This window comes from Pseudorca crassidens, chromosome 14 (assembly GCF_039906515.1).
Source record: "Pseudorca crassidens isolate mPseCra1 chromosome 14, mPseCra1.hap1, whole genome shotgun sequence".
NCBI lineage: Eukaryota > Metazoa > Chordata > Mammalia > Artiodactyla > Delphinidae > Pseudorca > Pseudorca crassidens.
This window is the reverse complement of record NC_090309.1, coordinates 74,690,887-74,708,262: the sequence shown is the minus strand read 5'-3', so window position 1 is coordinate 74,708,262 and position 17,376 is coordinate 74,690,887. Positions and strand designations below refer to the sequence as shown.

General features: G+C 38.8%; 1 long non-coding RNA gene across 3 annotated transcripts in view; it reads right to left on the bottom strand.

The window, feature by feature from the left end:
- The window catches only part of LOC137205420 (uncharacterized), a 429,493-nt gene that overhangs the window by 42,406 nt on the left and 369,711 nt on the right, over nt 1-17,376 (bottom strand). The window lies entirely within an intron of this gene.

Genomic DNA, 17,376 nt, shown 5'->3' with positions numbered 1-17,376 from the left:
TTGATTTCAACTAGATTTTACGTATTTGTATTCCTTTTTAAATGTAGCATAATTTACGTATGACATTGACCATTTTGATGTGCAATTCTATGAGTTTAACACATCAGGTTACAAATAATGTAACAGCTACCAGGGTCAAGATTTAGAACTGTCCCATCTCCTTCAAAAAATGTCCTTATGCCCCTTGGCAATCAAGCTCTCCCTCTATTTTCAGCCCCTGGCAACTACTGATCCGTTTTTGCCTTTTCCAGATTATCATGTAAACAGAATCATAAAGTATGCAACCTTTTGAGTCTGGCTTCTTTCATTTGGCAGAATACATTCAAGATTCATCCAGGGTGTTACACGCTTCAGTACTTTTCACTGCAGAATAGTGTTCCTTTACATGGATGTGCCACAGTTTGTTTATCCACTTATTAAAGTGCATTTTGAGTTGTTTTCGGTTTAGAGAAATGGTGAACTAAGCTGCTATAGACATCCAGGCACAGGCCTTTCTGTGATCATATGTTCATTTCTCTTGGGTAAATATCTAGGAGTGGCATTTCTGGGTTGTTCAGTGACTTATAAAAAATTGCTAAATGGTTGTACATTTTGCATTCCCACCAGCAAGATATGAGAATTCCAGTCACTTAACATGCTTATCACCTCTTGATATTGTCTGATATTTTTATTTTAGCCTTTGTATTAGGTGTGTAGCAGTGTCTCATTGTGATTTTAATTTGCATTTTTCTGATGACTAATGAAGATGAGCGACTTCTCCCGGGCTTATTTGTCATCCCTGTGTTTTGGTGAAGTGTCTTCAAATATTCTTCCACGTTTAATTGGTTGGATGTTTTCCTATTATTGAATTTGCAGAGCAATTTACATATTTTGGATACAAGTCCTTTCTGTTTTGCCAATATCTCCTCCTAGCCCATGGCTTGTCTTTTCATTTTCTTAACAGTATCGTTTGCAAAACAGAAGTTTTTCATTGTGAAGAATTCCAATTTATATTCCTTTTAAACAGTGTGTGTGTGGTTTTTTCCTATCTCTTTTTGCTCCTTGCACCACCATCAGTGATCATTGTACAACAGATTTGTTTTGGTCTATTTCACAAAGCACACACAGTTGCCGCTTCATCTGCTTAACATCAAGGGAACAAGTATGAGGACATGGGATGAGCATTGAACTGAGAGTCAAGATGTCTAGATTCCTGTTTTGTCAGTGGTTTGCTATCAACTGTGAGCTAATTATTTAAATTCTTTAGGCTTCCATTTCTTCATCTCACATTAGAAATAAAACCCAACTTATCCATTTCAGGAATGGTGAGGATATAGTGAGTAAAAGATGCAAAAGTATGTGCAAAGTGCTGGAAGGATGCTACATGCATTATATTTTCCTCTTCCAAGAGCCTCACATCAACTTTGACAGTCACACTGGACCCACATTACAAAGGTACCTCTATAACTACAAATATAAGGCTCTAATATACTTTGTGTACACAGTACTTCCCTCTTTCACTCTAGAATATCCTTTGGTAGCTTCAAATTTTCTTTTCATGCTCTTATATCCATTTTAAAAATTCTATATATTTAGTACCGGGTAATCTTCAGATTTCATTTCAGAAACTTGTAATTTTTATTTTTTTCAAAAAGAAATGCTCTAACCAGCAATAGAATTGAGTAAGATTCCTTCCCTTGGACATTTGGCAGAAACATCTTCTTTCATGAAATAGTGGTGTTATTCAACAATGGAGCATGATTTTTTTTCTTCTCTCTCTCAAGGGAGGAAACTGAAGTATAGCAGAAGATTAAACATTCTCTAGGATATGTACAGTCCCTTTTCCAGTAAAAATAGGTAAAGAAAAGGATATTTCTGTGGACAGGAATATTTGTGTTTAGGAAGTTTAGCTGTAAGGTTCTAAAAATTCAAACTGTCTAGGAAAGGAATAAATTTTTTTAAAAGGTTTAGTCTATATAACCATAGGGAGTTGATAATTTGTTACTTTCATGAAGTATTTAAAATCTTTATTTAACATTTTGAATTTAAAAAATTAAAAAGGCTTCTTTATCAGTTATGTAGCTAATTTTGGTAAAATTGCTGTTAGTCTATTTTGGGAAATAGGTAAATCTTACAGTGAATGCGTAATAACCAAATAAGTCAAGTCCAGAATAATTGCTTTAAAATGAAGGTCAAATTATGTCACCACTCTGGTCAATGGCTTTGCCATCTTACTCAGAGTGACAGCCAATTCCAAGGGTCCACTCTCCCCCACCTCCCTGATGTCAGCTCCTGTCACTCTCCCCTCTTGCCTTCCCCACTCCAGTTTACTGGCCTTCTGTTCCTTGTTCATTTCAGCTCTTGTGTTCTCACGGGTGCCCTCTGCCCGGAGTGCTCTTCTCCCAACTATCGCATGGCTCATTCCTGGTCCAGGACCAGCTACATAATTTGTTGGGCCCAGTATAAAATGAAATGTATTTTTTAAAAAAATTATTAAGAATCTTAAGATGGCAACAGCAGAGTAGTAAATCAAGTGTGGCTACACAGGTAAGTACACCCACAAAGCCTGCCCTGCCTGGCTCCTTGATTCCTTCATATCTCTGTTTCAAAGTCACCTTGTCTTAGAGAAGTTGTCCTCCTGTTCATTCTATATGAAAGAGTTACCCCTAGCATCCTTGGCCCTTTTATTTTATTTTTATTTTATGTATTGATTACTCGATTGTCTACCTTTCCCCAGTGGGATATAAAGTCCTTACATGCTGTATCACCCAGAGCATAAGACATACCCAGCACATAACACAGTAGCCACTCAAATATTTGTCAACTGAATGAATAAAGGAGTAAATAAGAAGTAATAAAAATCCAAAGCCATATGAATAAAAAAAATCAAGAGACAGACCAGATTTTAAACCAGTAAATATAAAAACTGTATTTGCATGTATGGGGAGAGGCTCAGATTTGGAAATTCAAATTTAGGAAAAAGGAGAATGGACTCAGCCTCAGTTCTTACATTAGCTGGTTCTGTGACTTTGGAAAGGTCTCTCAATCCCTCTGAATCCCACGCTGTCACCAGTGCAGTAAGGGGCCTTCCAACACTTCATTCTGTGACTTTATGGAACAGTCTCAAATGTGACAGTATAATATAACAATCTGATTAGTTGAAGATATTTTCTATACATTTGGGTCAAAAAACAAAAACAGGATGCTCTTTGGATGACTGGTCTAGCATTCCTCCAGTCTTCTCCTTCAATGTGACGGGCCACTTACGAATATGTATGGTATACAGTATACATGTATACTGTATGATATATTGTGACCTCACAAAATCATTTTTCCCAAGGGAAAAGAGCTCTGCTTTGAGGAGTAGCTAGAATTCTTATAAATAGCTTATTACGTATCAGAGTTTGGGTGCCGTGGCCATTTAAACTCTTAAATTGATGACATTCATGTGTTTATTCGAATCCACAGGCTGTCATAGGTTAGTTCTTTAAGAAGAGATGCAAATCTAACTGTGGAGGTCCCCAGGCCCGCACACTTCTCCTCACTCCTTTTTGGGACATTCTGGGGTATCTACTGCTGAATCCATTGTGGAAAACAGAGTCTTCATTTAATATGCCAAGCTCCCGTTTGATATTATTAATTTGAAAAATCATGAAGAAATGTTGTGATCATAAATTCTCCCAGCATAGACGATGTTGAAAAAAAACCCCCACAAAACACTATAATGCCTTCTGGCTCTGTATGTGTCGGGGTTGAAAAACATTTGTTTTCCAAATCTCAGCCTCTATCCTGTTTGGTCAATAGCTGTGCATAGTACTTGCTCTGTAGTTTGTTTTTTTCATGTCCATTTTGCTTGGGATAATGTCCTATGTCTTTGTTATTCTTCTGATTCTTTTTCCTCTACTCATTGTGTTTTTTTAGCAAAGAAGCAAACTGATTTCTTCCCCTAGAATCCACATTAATCCTTCCCACTGAAAGATTTCTGATGTGCTTTTATCACTATTTTTAAATAATCCCCATATTCTATCTGATAGGAGAGCAAGATGGACCCCCATCACATAGAATAGACAGAGGCAAAATGAACTAAAAGTGAAACCCAATACAGATGTTAAGAGCACAGCTATAGCCTTGGTCAATTGAATAAGGAAGGGCTTAGGAGTCCTATAAATCTCAGTACAAGGTTAGAATAGGACTTACTACCAGGCTCCACTGATGTTGAAGTCTTGATATCCTCTTGATTATGAATCCTACTTCTAGGGGCAAGGATTATAGTTCCTTATTGGGCAGCCCCAGTTCTAACAGTTAGGGAAATCTGAATATAGGAAATTTGCTTCATCATCAGAAAGGCAGGTTAGACAGAGCAGAGCTGAGTGAATTAAAGATAAGTTATAATTGAATGCCTTCTTGCTCAGACAGTAAGGACAAAATAAGAATAAAAAGCACTGTATGTACATATTATTCCCAATTGTGCTACCAGCATGCAAAGAGCATCTGAGAAGCATGAAAATCCAGAACATCCCATGGACATCCCATAAATGAATCTGCAAATATAGATTCAGGGACATCAAGGATGATTTCCTGTCTATGAAAAACACCTCCTTCTCTCCTTCCTAAAGGTTTGGATAAAAGCATAAGAAATCTTCCTACAACAAAAAATTAAAAGATAGATTTGGCCACCTGGGATAGAAGAAAAGACCTCTGTGGTAGGAACCGGAAGATCTGTTTCCAATCCCAACCATTTCACTAACCAGCTTGAGTAAGTTTCTCGTAGACCCTTTGTACCAACCCTTCTGTCAGCTAAACACCATGAGTGGGACTCACCCAGCTGACATCAGGTGGGACAGAAGAATCACCCAGCTGAGCCCTTTTCAAATGTTTGAAGCACAACACCACCTCAAAATTATACAATTATATATAATTATTATAATTATATATAAAAATAGTTGCTGTTTGAAGCTACTAAATTTTGGAGTAACTTGTTACACAGTAATAGGTAACTGAAACTGAATTTTGTACTGGAAGCAGGTGCTGTTAGAACACAATCCTAAAGCATGTGGCATTGGCTTTGGAGTGGAGACGTGGGTGAAAGGTAGAAGAGCTTGGATGAGACTGTTGGCAAATTGTCAAATGACAAAAGGAAAAATGTTTTTGGAGCCTGGAGAAAAGATGTAGTGGTAGAAAGTTCAGCGAAACTGTTGCCTATAGTAATGTAGAAAATAGAAAAACTAATGAACCGTTAGATCAGGCTAAAGAGATTTCCAGACAACATCAAAAGTAGCAACTGGTTTATTTTTACTTTATGTGACAAACTGCCATAGAGAGTATTTAGATTAAATAAGAAAATGTACAATTTTCAAGCAGATTTTAGAGGAAATACAAGGAAGCCAAGACTTCCTGTTTCCAAAACAAAAATGTTTTCCATTCCCAGCATCTCTGGATGGTAAAATAATCTCAAAGTAAGAAACGGTCTCAGGGTAAAGATATTAAGGTTGTTGCTATAAGACCTTTGTTGAGACTCAGAAAGATTTAAGGGTGTGCATAGTAGGACTGATAAAAATCTTAAGGAAATGCCTAGTGGATTCTCTTTGGTAGGAAAGGAGCCTTTAAGAATCTAAGGGTTGAATGTTGTAAAATTTTTTATCTAGATAAAAAGGTGTCAAGAATCTTGAAGGCTTTGTCCCATAGCACCCTGTGTCACAACAAGCCAGAGCAGAGCTTACCTGGAAGATAATTGTGAGTATGATTTTGATCTAATGGAAATTAACTCCGAAAAGAGTCCTGCAAACACACAAAGAGAGTTTTAAGAGAATTGTACTATAGAAGCAGTTAGCTGAATGGACACAGTCCAGAATGAAAAGAGACCTTTGTACCCACAAAGGAAGCAGACTGAGAAAACTACCTAGCCAAGCACAGGTCATTTGTTATATAAAAGAAAAGATGACTCGGAGGGTAAAACCAAGAGCCCAAAGAAGAGAGAAAGGAACCAGGGAGAATCATACCCAGGGAGGAAGACTGGGTCTAATCAAGGAAGTGGCCACAAGTACACAGTTCTATTTTCCACGTAGTTGGATTTCTGAATTGGTCTAGACCAGTGACTGCTATGTGCCTCCTATTCCCACCTGTTTGGATGAGAATGTCTGTTATATTTATCCTCTTCCTGTATCACCACTGTCTGTTGGCTGTGAAGGGGCAGATAACTCGTCTCTTTATTCAACATATTCAACTTCTAGACTTACTTACATAGCAATATTCTGAACCTCAGCTTGAGCCTGAAGCTAGAATTGGGTGAGAATTTTGAAGGTCTTGGGAGATGTAAATGTATTTGCATGTGGAAGAAATATTAATGGTCTGTGGCCAAAAGGTGGACTGTGATAGGTGAAAGGTGGTCACAATTTCTTTGATACTCCTACCCTGGAAGGCTGGAGTCTCATATTCTTCCCTTCCAATCTGAGCTGGCCTTCTTGACTTGTTTGATAGAATGCAGCAGAATTGACATTCTGGGAATTTTGAGACTAAATCATATAAAGTCTTGAATTTTTCATCTATGTGGCCTCTTGGGACACTTTCTGGGAACCAGGAACCACCATGCTGGAGAGGACACATGTAGGCATCAAGATGACGTCTCCACTTAGCACAGTCCTCCAGCTCAGACATAGCATGGAGCTCTCGGGGACCCGTGGACCAGCCCAACCACCAGCTGTATATTACGGAGTGACCTCAGTCAATGCTGTGTGGAGTAAAAGAGTTGCCCAGCTAAGCCCTGCCTGAATGTCTGAATCACAAAATTGTGAGAAAAAATAAAATATACTTTTATTTAAAGCTGTTGTGTTTCGGGGGGATGAATTGTTTTGCAGCAGTAGATAACCAGAACAAAATCTCTTTCTCTTTCTGGGTCTCAGTTTCCTCACCAACAAAATGTGAGATTTGAATCAGACCTCTAAGTTTCTTCAAATTTTACAAAAATAGCAAAATAACACATAACTATTTTTATTATACTGCCATAATTTTACTTATCAAACATCTATAAATAGTAAGCATTACAAATTATGCCACCTCTGACTAAAATGTCAGAAGTAGAGTTAAAACACTGGGGAATTATTGTCAATACACACTAACCACCATTCTGGCTGAAGATAGGTTAGCAAGGTTAACGTTTTTACAGAGACAAACTGATTTCTCCTCAATGATTCTCCATAGGGGCTGGCTAAATGCACTCAAATTACTTAATATCTAAAACAGCGAAGTCTTTCAAACAAAATTTACCTTGAACAAGGCATATGAAAATTGATCCAGAAAATTAATTCCTATCTGCAAACACATCACTGACTATGTCTATATGTATGGGTAAACGCATATACTTCTGCCTACCCATTTAGCACGGGAGGTCTTAACTCAGAGTCTGTACCCTCAAGGAGTCCAAGGATAGAGTTCAGGTGGTTCACATATTTTCAATGGAAAAAATTACGTATTTATTTTCCCTAACCTTTAACTGAATTTAGCATTAACTTCAATTATGCATGCAGGTAGCAAACCAGAAAAGTATTAGCAGTATCTGTGATTTTTGTTACCAGTAGCAGTCACCAATATTTTCATATCACATAACAGTTGTTGCAGATATCTCTAATTATCATTTGCGCTCATCACAACGTTGTAGGGTTATTAATCCCACCAATAGTCACTACTGAATGCATTAATAAAGATATATATAATTAATGTATGAATCCTACTATATCATAAATTCACTTTTGATATTTTAATATTTTATCATAATTGGTTTCCTTTTTAATGCTATGTTTTAAAATTTATGTATTTTTAAAAAATTATTCTGAAAAAGGATCCATGGGCTTCTCTAAGTCTAGAGAAGGGGCCGATGGCACCAAAAGGTTAAAAACCTCTCACTGGCCTCTCCAGCCAGCCAGCACACACCAAGCCCCTGCCATGGGCCCAGAGTGGTCCTGGAGATCGACACACCAATACATTAGTTTTCTCTCATGCTTTGCTTCCGCTCCCTGTTTCCTACGTTAGTTGCTCTTAATATCAGCCCCTGACTTAGGCCCCGATCTCGCTTCTGGCCTCCTCATTCTTCACAGATTATTCGGCCTCATACCTCATTACAGAGAAATTGGAACTTCCTCATTTTATCCATGTCCATTGATTCTATTGCTACCTATATGCTGTTCTCTCTCAAACATATAAATTTCCAAATCTCATGTCTCTTTTGAATTTGAATTCTAACCGCCTACTCATCCTGAATATCCTCCACACACTTCAGATGAAACAGGACCATTCATTACCCATTCCTGCCACCACAAGCTCTGACTCACTCACCCCGAGGCACAGATGGTGACAACAGTTCTGTGCATTAGACCCTGTGGTGCCATATCTGGATTTAACTCCCTCTCCCTCATCCCCAAATTGTAATATTTAATTTGTCCCTTTAAATATTTCTAAAATCCATTTCTCTTACTCGGCCCAGACCCTGCTCAATTCTAGCCATGACCATTTTAATAATCCTTTAAAGGATCTCCTGGTGTCTAGTATCTCACTGTCTTCAGTCCAACCAGAGTTATCCTTCTAGAACTCAAATGAAGCCATCTCACTTTCCACCTTAAAAGCTGTATTGCCTAGATCAGTGAGCCTCACCTGGGTGATCTGTTAAAGCACAGGTTGCTGGGCCCCACCCCCAAGGTATCTGATCCAGTAAGTCTGTAGTGGGGCCTGGAAATTCGCATTTCTAACCCATTCCCAGGTGAGGCTGCTGCTGTTGCTCAGGAAACTACCCTTGAGAATTACTGGCCCAAACCAGTAAAACTGTTTGCTTCGTAGTTCTTCCAAGAAGAAATGTTTCAGTACCACCCTCCTAAATATGTAGGCCTATTTATTTATATATTATATATTCAATGCACGTTCTAACGCACTAACATAGTGGGTACATCATGAAACACACTAAAAATCATCATAAAAAGATGAGATCAAAACAAATAGAAAGTTCAAGACTATTCTTCCTGCATCCAAATGGACCGTGTTGTTCACTCTGCATCAGAGGATTCTGGGAGGGATAAAGATTAAGAATAAGCCCACGACCTGAGATGCAAAGTCTTATCCTCAGTTTTTCTGGTCAATCATAGCCAGCCTGCGTTCTCTCTAATCCTGGCTCCAGACCATACGTTACAACCTTAGGAAATTTCCTTAACCTCTCTAAGCCTCTGTGTCTTCCTCTGGAAAATGGAGATAATGTTAGTAACTACTTGGGATCGTTCTTAGGATTAAATAAATTCTATGCATAAAAAAGTCCCTAGTGTATAATAAATGTTTGATTAATGTTGACTATCATGACTACTCCCAGTTAGACACCTTATGCTATAACCATGCTGATCAGTTCACTGTTCCCTGAATAAACATCTACAACTCAATGTCTTTGCTCATGTTGTATCCTCTACCTGGAATATACTTCCTTTGTCTCCAGTTGATAATATCCTCCTCATCTTTCACAGCCCAGCTGAAAATATTATGTCCCCCGTGACAACTTAACCCGAACTTCCTGGCATAATTAATTGGTGTCTCCTCTGCGTTCCTCTGCACTTGTACAAGCCTCTGAATATGGCTTTCCACAGTGTATTATGTACAGTTGCTTACATGCCATTTCCTCCAATATTGTGAGCATGATGTGAACAATGTCTAGTTGACCTATGTATCCATCACATCACCCCCAGGAAGTGCTTGGCACATGGCAGATGTGAAAGAGGGTGAGGACATGAGGGTGACAGTCCTATTCTAGTATGACAGCCCAGCCTGTGACCTTGTGTTCGGCTGCAGATGGTGTTTTCCCCAAGTGACTCCCCACTTCAGCCCCACTTTCCCTGGTTCCTTGGCCAATGAGGCTGTGATATAATAAAAATGAAGATTTGGTCTTTTTCCCAGATTCCTGGCACACAGCTCCTAAAAACGTTGAAAACTTCAGAGTGATGAGTGTCTTATGCATGCTACTGAGACGACTGGTTCTAGGGGACCCTGGACAGCTTCAGGATGGCGGTGGTTCATTAGAAAGATCAAGCTTTAATTAGAAACTTGGGACTTTCAGTCCTTTCCCCTAACTTCCTGGGAGAGGAGAAAGGCTGAGATTGAGTCTAATCACCAATGATCAATGGCCTAACCAATCATGCCTGCATAAAGCAACCCCCATGAAAACCCCTGAAAAACAGGGTTTATTAAAGGGCTTCTGGGTTGATGAATGCATCCATGTGCTGGGAAAGTGCTGCACCCCAATTCCACAGGGTCCACTTGGGACCTTTCTGGATGTCACCCTATGTACCTCTTCATTCGGCCGTTCATTTGTATCTTTTATAATGTCCTTTCAAATCAACCTGGAAACATAATAAAGTATTTTCCTAAGGTTTGTGAACTCTTCTGGCAAATTATCAAACCTGAAGAGGGAGTTGTGGGAACCCCAGATTTACAGCCAGTTGGTCAGAAGTACAGGTGTCAACCTGAGCTTACAACTGGCAGGGAGGCAGTCTTCTAGGACTGAGCTCTTAATCTGGGTAGTTAGTGTCAGATTAAATTGAATTGTAGGCTACCCAGTTGATGTCCACAGAGCTGAAGAATTGGTTGGTGTGGGGAAAAAAAACAAAAAACACCCATTTGGTGGAATGTGAGTAAAAGCAGTTCAGAGAGGACAATTAGGTTTCATATGGAAGTCTGCATCCATCTAATAGAAATATGCTAGAGGTACCATTCCTCAAACTAGGCCTTCATCAGCCCTGCATCCCATCCAGCTGAATAGTATGTCCACAAAATGGTGACAGACAAAACCTATTCAAATTGATACCTCAGTTCTTCTCCCTGGTTTCTGTAATGTCATGGCCTTGGATATAAAAAATTGAATGCTTGTCCTCAGTTGAAAACTCCCCCCAACCACATTAATAAGAAAGCCCAAGCTTCCAAGGCCCTGAAGGCTTTAAATTATGTTTCCCTTGAGTCAACACTGGACCCCTCCGTTACAGTATGACCCAGTGCACATCCACATCCATTTGAACCACAGGTAAAATGTATTAGAGGTTGTGCTTCTCAACATTGCCCTGGTTGTCTGCAGGGCTCATCTTCAGTTCTTTCAGAGTTGCTACCAGGTTCTCTGAGTAGACTTGCTCTTTGTAAATCCTTGTTGCCCACTCTATGAAAAATACTGGAATCAAAGTACACTAACATTTTAATAAACCAGTCAAAGACCATCAACCACCTGCTAATCAGGGTAAGACTGTCACCCTCCCTCTGCCCAGATTCAACGGAGCTCTGTTTACATGTACTCGTGATACTGGGCTATTTTATTGTGAAAGAAAAGCTAGCTTCATGTCACATAAGGTATATTTTTAAACCATGGCACACAGCATAAGGGAGCCAGATACGCCCCTGTCAACCCTAATGAAAGAAGAATATCAGACCCATTAAAAGGCTAAAGTCCAATCACCCTTCAGTGACTTTTCTTCTCATCAGCAAAAATGCTCATTAATTCTAATATCTCTGCTTTCAGGCATGAACTATGAGATCTGAACAGAAATTTCATTTGTAATGAATACATTTTGACAGAAGTAGAATTATGATGATTCTACTGGTAATAATAATAATAATAAAACATATCACAGGAACCAGAGGATTCTCTGAGCGGCAGGGGATCTGTGAGACCCCTCTGTCTGTGACATAGTCTTATGATGCCCATGCCCAGAAGCACCTGTATAAATAGTGTGACTATAAAATCATGAGGCTGATTCGTCTAACCAACAGACCAGAATGCATAGGTCCAGATAGCAAACATCCGTTACCAACTTCATAAATTGTTGAGGATATGGCCTGGTCTTTTGAATAACCCTGCGAGCCTATTTTTGAGCCTGTATTTGGTGAATCTACAGGAATGCTTTTTCTGGGATGGGAGATTATTGTAAGGATACTGGGGACAAGTATGTAGGAGGCCACAGTGTCACCTTGGAACCCAGAGATTCCAGGTCTGGATTTTCCTAAAGAAAGAGATAATCATTCTCCATGATTTAGACATCAGTGAAATAACCAAGGTCCTCTTACTTGACTTAGCATGTATATTTTCCACCAGAAAAAAAATCTTTGAGCTCTGCATACAGCAGGTACTTAACAAATATTTGTTCAATGAGTAAGTGAATAGGTTCAGATTTGCCACTATCCAACACTATCCAATTGCTTCCCTAGTCTTTAAGGAATAAGGCTGTCCAATCCCACAACCTAATCCCACAACCTAACCCCATGACTACACTAAAGGCAGGGGAAAGCCTCATGGAATAGGCTTTCCTATTTCAATAGGAATATATCAGCCCTGGGCTCCTCACCTCCAAGATAATTTAACATAAAAGAATAGACTACTACTTTTTCAAGCCCCTGCATTTATGTCTCTGCTACCAATAGCCAAATATATCATAGTTTCTAATCCATCCCAACATATACTACCGCTCCCATTTCACAGGTAAGCAAACCAGTTCAGAGAGATTAAGATTCTTGCACCAAACTACACAGCTAGAAAGCATGAAGCCAGGCTTACAAACCCTGGTCTCTCACAGCAAAATCTTGTTCTTCCTAATGTGCCTACCACTGTAGTGGCCATGAATCAATAGAGCAATTAGAATTGTTATGTCTATTGTAATATGTAGTTAGAAAAAGGATTTGGTTTCAATAGATCAAAGAGAAAAGAAATTAGAAAGAGAGCCTGTGGGGAAATGTGTATGTGGAGAGTTGCCAGAAGAGAGGCCAGCCAAGAAAGGATTTAACACAATTGCTTATCAAATGGGCAAAGGACAGGACCTGCAATTCACAAGCGAGGACACATAATTAGAAGACAAATGGGGAAAACATTTAATTTCTGTAGATATCAAGGAAAAGCAAATTGAAACAACAGCTTTATGCCTTCTAAAACAACAAAGAACGGCAGCACTCAGTGTTATCAATGTGCTGTGAAGGCCATACGCAAATGGACCCTGGTGAAAATATAATTTAGAACACCTATTTGAAACAAATTTACCTATAATTGTCCAGAGTCATGAAGATGTTTATGTCCTTTATCTTAAAGAACATATGAGAGAAAGAAATGTATTTATATAGATAAAGATGCGAACCATAGCAATATTCAGAACAGCAACAGTTTAAAATTAAGTGCCCACAAACAAGAGGATGTTTGTGTTATATGGTGGAATATTACAGCGTTAGCTCAGTCTATCCCCTCTGGTCTGGACCATTGCAATAGACTTGTTTCTTGCCGCCAGCGTTGTCCTCCAATCCAGGCTCTACTCTGCCACCAGATAGGTCTAATGAGTATGGCACTCCCATCGCCAGCCTGGTGGAGTTCCAAGTTCTGAGACAGGCCCCCAGGGCTTCTGCGAGCTTTGTTCCACCTGCCTGTCCAACTTCATTCCTTGCACCTGCCCCACCTGCAGGCCTGTGTTCCCAGTGTATTAAATACAATATAAACACATTCGTTTCCTGAATAAACATCTATAACCCAATGTCCTTGCTTATGTTGTAGCCTCTGCCTGGAATATCCTTCCTTCATTTCCACTTGGTAAAATCCTTCACATCCTTCACAACCCAGCTGAGAAGGTTAGCTGGGCTTTACTCATGCATCTTTAGAATTAGCGGGGCTGTATCTGTGCAACAGATGCCAGTTTGCCTTCAAAACTGAGCTTACTTACTGCCTCTTTGTAAATAATTTCTTGATTTTCTACACCTTCATTCCCAGGTGAAATCAACCATGCTTTCCTTGGGACCTCCAATGAATGGTCTATCACGGTTATACGGATGTTTATCATGGTATCTGTTATTCCCATGTATTTTTGTATATGTCTCTCTCTATTAAACTCCTTGAGGTCATGGGCACATCACCATAGCCAATCATATCAGCATCTTATTCACTATCATTTACTTAATGCTTACCCTATGCCAAGAACTGTGCCATGCATTTTGCATTTTATCTCCATATCTCATTAAAATTTTACAACTCTGATAAAGTATGCTGTTAATTAGTCTCAGTTTAAAATATGTGGAAACTGAGGCGCATAGAAGTTGAGTAACTTGCCCAAGGCACAAAGTGAGCAAATGACATAGCCAAGACTTGAACTCTGGTTTAATTGGTTCTGGCCATCTACCCACCATACAGTCTCATTCTCTTTTTTAATATAGTAGCTGAGCATCTTGTCATCATGGAGGAGCCTGAAGGTTCCCAAAGGCAGACATTGGGGCTTCTTAATGAAGACAGGCGAACGAAGGTAAGGCCTTGACATGGAAGAAAGAACAAGCTGAGTTCTGATGACATCACTGGAGCCCAGGATCCAATGGTGCCTGAAGCTGGCCCTGTGCTGTGGAGACCTCAGCTTGCAGGATCTTGGTTCCAAGGCTGGAGGTCGGGCCCGAGGTCCTGTGTTAGGAGCGCAGAGTCCAAACTTCAGGACTAACAGAGAACCTCAGACCCCAGGGAATATTAATTGGAGTGAGGCTTACCAGAGGTCATCACCTTGGAACCAAGACCTGGCTCTACCCAACTGCCTGCAAACTCCAGTGCTGGACACCTCAGGCCAAACAACCAGTAAGACAGGAATACAGCCCCACCCATCAAAAAAAAAAAAAAAAAAAGAAAAAAGAAAAGAAAAGACAAAAAACTATGTTACAGATGAAGGAACAAGGTAAAAACTTATAAGACCAAATAAATGAAGACAAAATAGGCAACCTACCTGAAAAAGAATTCAGAGTAATGATAGTACAGATGATCCAAAATCTCGGAAACAGAACGGAGAAAATATAAGAAACATTTAACAAGGACCTAGAAGGACTAAAGGGCAAACAAACAGTGATGAACAACACAATAACTGAAATCAAAAATACGCTAGAAGGAATCAATAGCAGAATAACTGAGGCAGAAGAACGGATAAGTGACCTGGAAGACAGAATGGTGGAAATAACTGTTGGGGAGCAGAATAAAGAAAAAAGAGTTGAGGACAGTCTCAGAGACCCCTGAGACAACACTAAACACACCAATATTCGAAATATAATGGTCCCAGAAGAAGAGGAAAAGAAAGGGGCTGAGAAAATATTTGAAGAGATTATAGTTGAAAACTTCCCTAATATGGGAAAGGAAATAGTTATTCAAGTCCAGGAAGTGCAGAGAGTCCCATACAGGATAAACCCAAAGAGAAAGACACCAAGACACATATTACTCAAGATATCAAAAATTAAATACAAAGAAAAAATATTAAAAGCAGCAAGGGAAAAGCAACCAATAACATACAAGGGAATCCCCATAAGGTTAATGGTGGATCTTTCAGCAGAAACTCTGCAAGCCAGAAGGGAGTGGCAGGACAATTTAAAGTGATGAAAGGGAAAAACCTACAACCAAGATTACTCTACCCAGCGAAGATCTCATTTGGATTTGGCAGAGAAATCAAAAGCTTTTACAGACAAGCCAAAGCTACAAGAATTCAGCACCACCAAATGGGCTTTAAAACAAATGCTAAAGGAACTTCTCGAAGCAGGAAACAAGAGAAGAAAAAGACCTACAAAAACAAACCCAGATCAATTAAGAAAATGGTAATAGGAACATACATATCGATAATCACCTTGAGTGTAAATGGATTAAATGCTCCAAACAAAAGATACAGACTGGCTGAATGGATACAAAAACAAGACCCATATATATGCTGTCCACAAGAAACCCACCTCAGACCTAGGGACACATACAGGTTGAAAGTGAGGGGATGGAAAAATATATTCCATGCAAATGGAAATCAAAAGAAAGCTGGAGTAGCAATACTCATATCAGATAAAATAGACTTTAAAATAAAGACTGTTACAAGAGATAAAGAAGGACACTACATAATGATCAAGGGATCAATCCAAGAAGAAAACATAACAATTATAAATATTTATGCACCCAACATAGGAGCACCTCAATACAAAAGGCTAATGCTAACAGCCATAAAAGGAGAAGTCGACAGTAACACAATAATAGTGGGGGACTTTAACACCCCACTTACAACAATAGACAGATCATCCAGACACAAAGTAAATAACGAAACATAAGCTTTAAATGACACAATAGACCACATAGACTTAATTGATATTTTTAGGACATTCCACCCAAAAGCGGGAGAACACACTTTCTTTTCAAGTGCACATGGAACATTCTCCAGAATAGATCACATCTTGGGTCACAAATCAAGCCTTGGAAAATTTAAGAAAATTGAAATTGTATCAAGCATCTTTTCTAACCACAATGCTATGATATTAGAAATCAATTACAAGAAAAAAAACTGTAAAAAACACAAACACATGGAGGCTAAACAGTGTGCTGCTAAATAACCAAGACATCACTGAAGAAATCAAAGAAGAAATTTAAAAATACCTAGAAACAAATGACAATGAAAACACAATGATCCAAAACCTATGGGACACAGAAAAAGCAGTTCGAAGAGGGAAGTTCATAGCAATTCAAGTTCACCTCAAGAAACAAGAAAAATCTCAAATAAACAACCTAACCTTACACGTAAAGCAACTAGAAAAAGAAGAAAAAGAAAACACACTACAACTTAGGAGAAGGAAACTAAAAGTTAGTAGAAGGAAAGAAATCATAAAGATCAGAGCAGAAATAAATGAAATAGAAACGAAGAAAACAATAGCAAGGATCAATAAAACTAAAAGTTGGTTCTTTGAGAAGATAAACAAAATTGATAAACCTTTAGCCAGACACATCAAGAAAAAATGGGAGAGGACTCAAATCAATAAAACTAGAAATGAAAAAGGAGAGATTACAGCTGACACTACAGAAATACAAAAGATCATAAGAGACTACTACAAGTAACTATATGCCAATAAAATGGACAACCTGGAAGAAATGGACAAGTTCTTGGAAAGGTACAACTTTCCCAGATTGAACCAGGAAGAATTAGAAAATATAAACAGACCAATCACAGGTAACGAAATTGAAACTGTAATTAAAAGTCTTCCAACAAACAAAAGTCCAAGACCAGATTCCTTCACTGGTGAATTCTATCAAACACTTAGAGAAGAGTTAACACCTATCCTTTTGAAACTCTTCCAAAAAATTGTAAAGGGAGGAACATTTCCAAATTCGTTCTATGAGGCCATCATCACCCTGATGCTAAAACAAGACAAAGATATCACAAAAAAAGAAAATTATAGACCAATATTACTGATGAACATAGACACAAAAATCCTCAACAAAATACTAGCAAACAGAACCAACAACACATTAAAAAGATCATACACCATGATCAAATGGGATTTATCCCAGGGAGACAAGGGTTCTTCAATATATGTAAAACAATCAATGTGATATACCATATTAACAAATTAAAGAATTAAAAGCATATATCA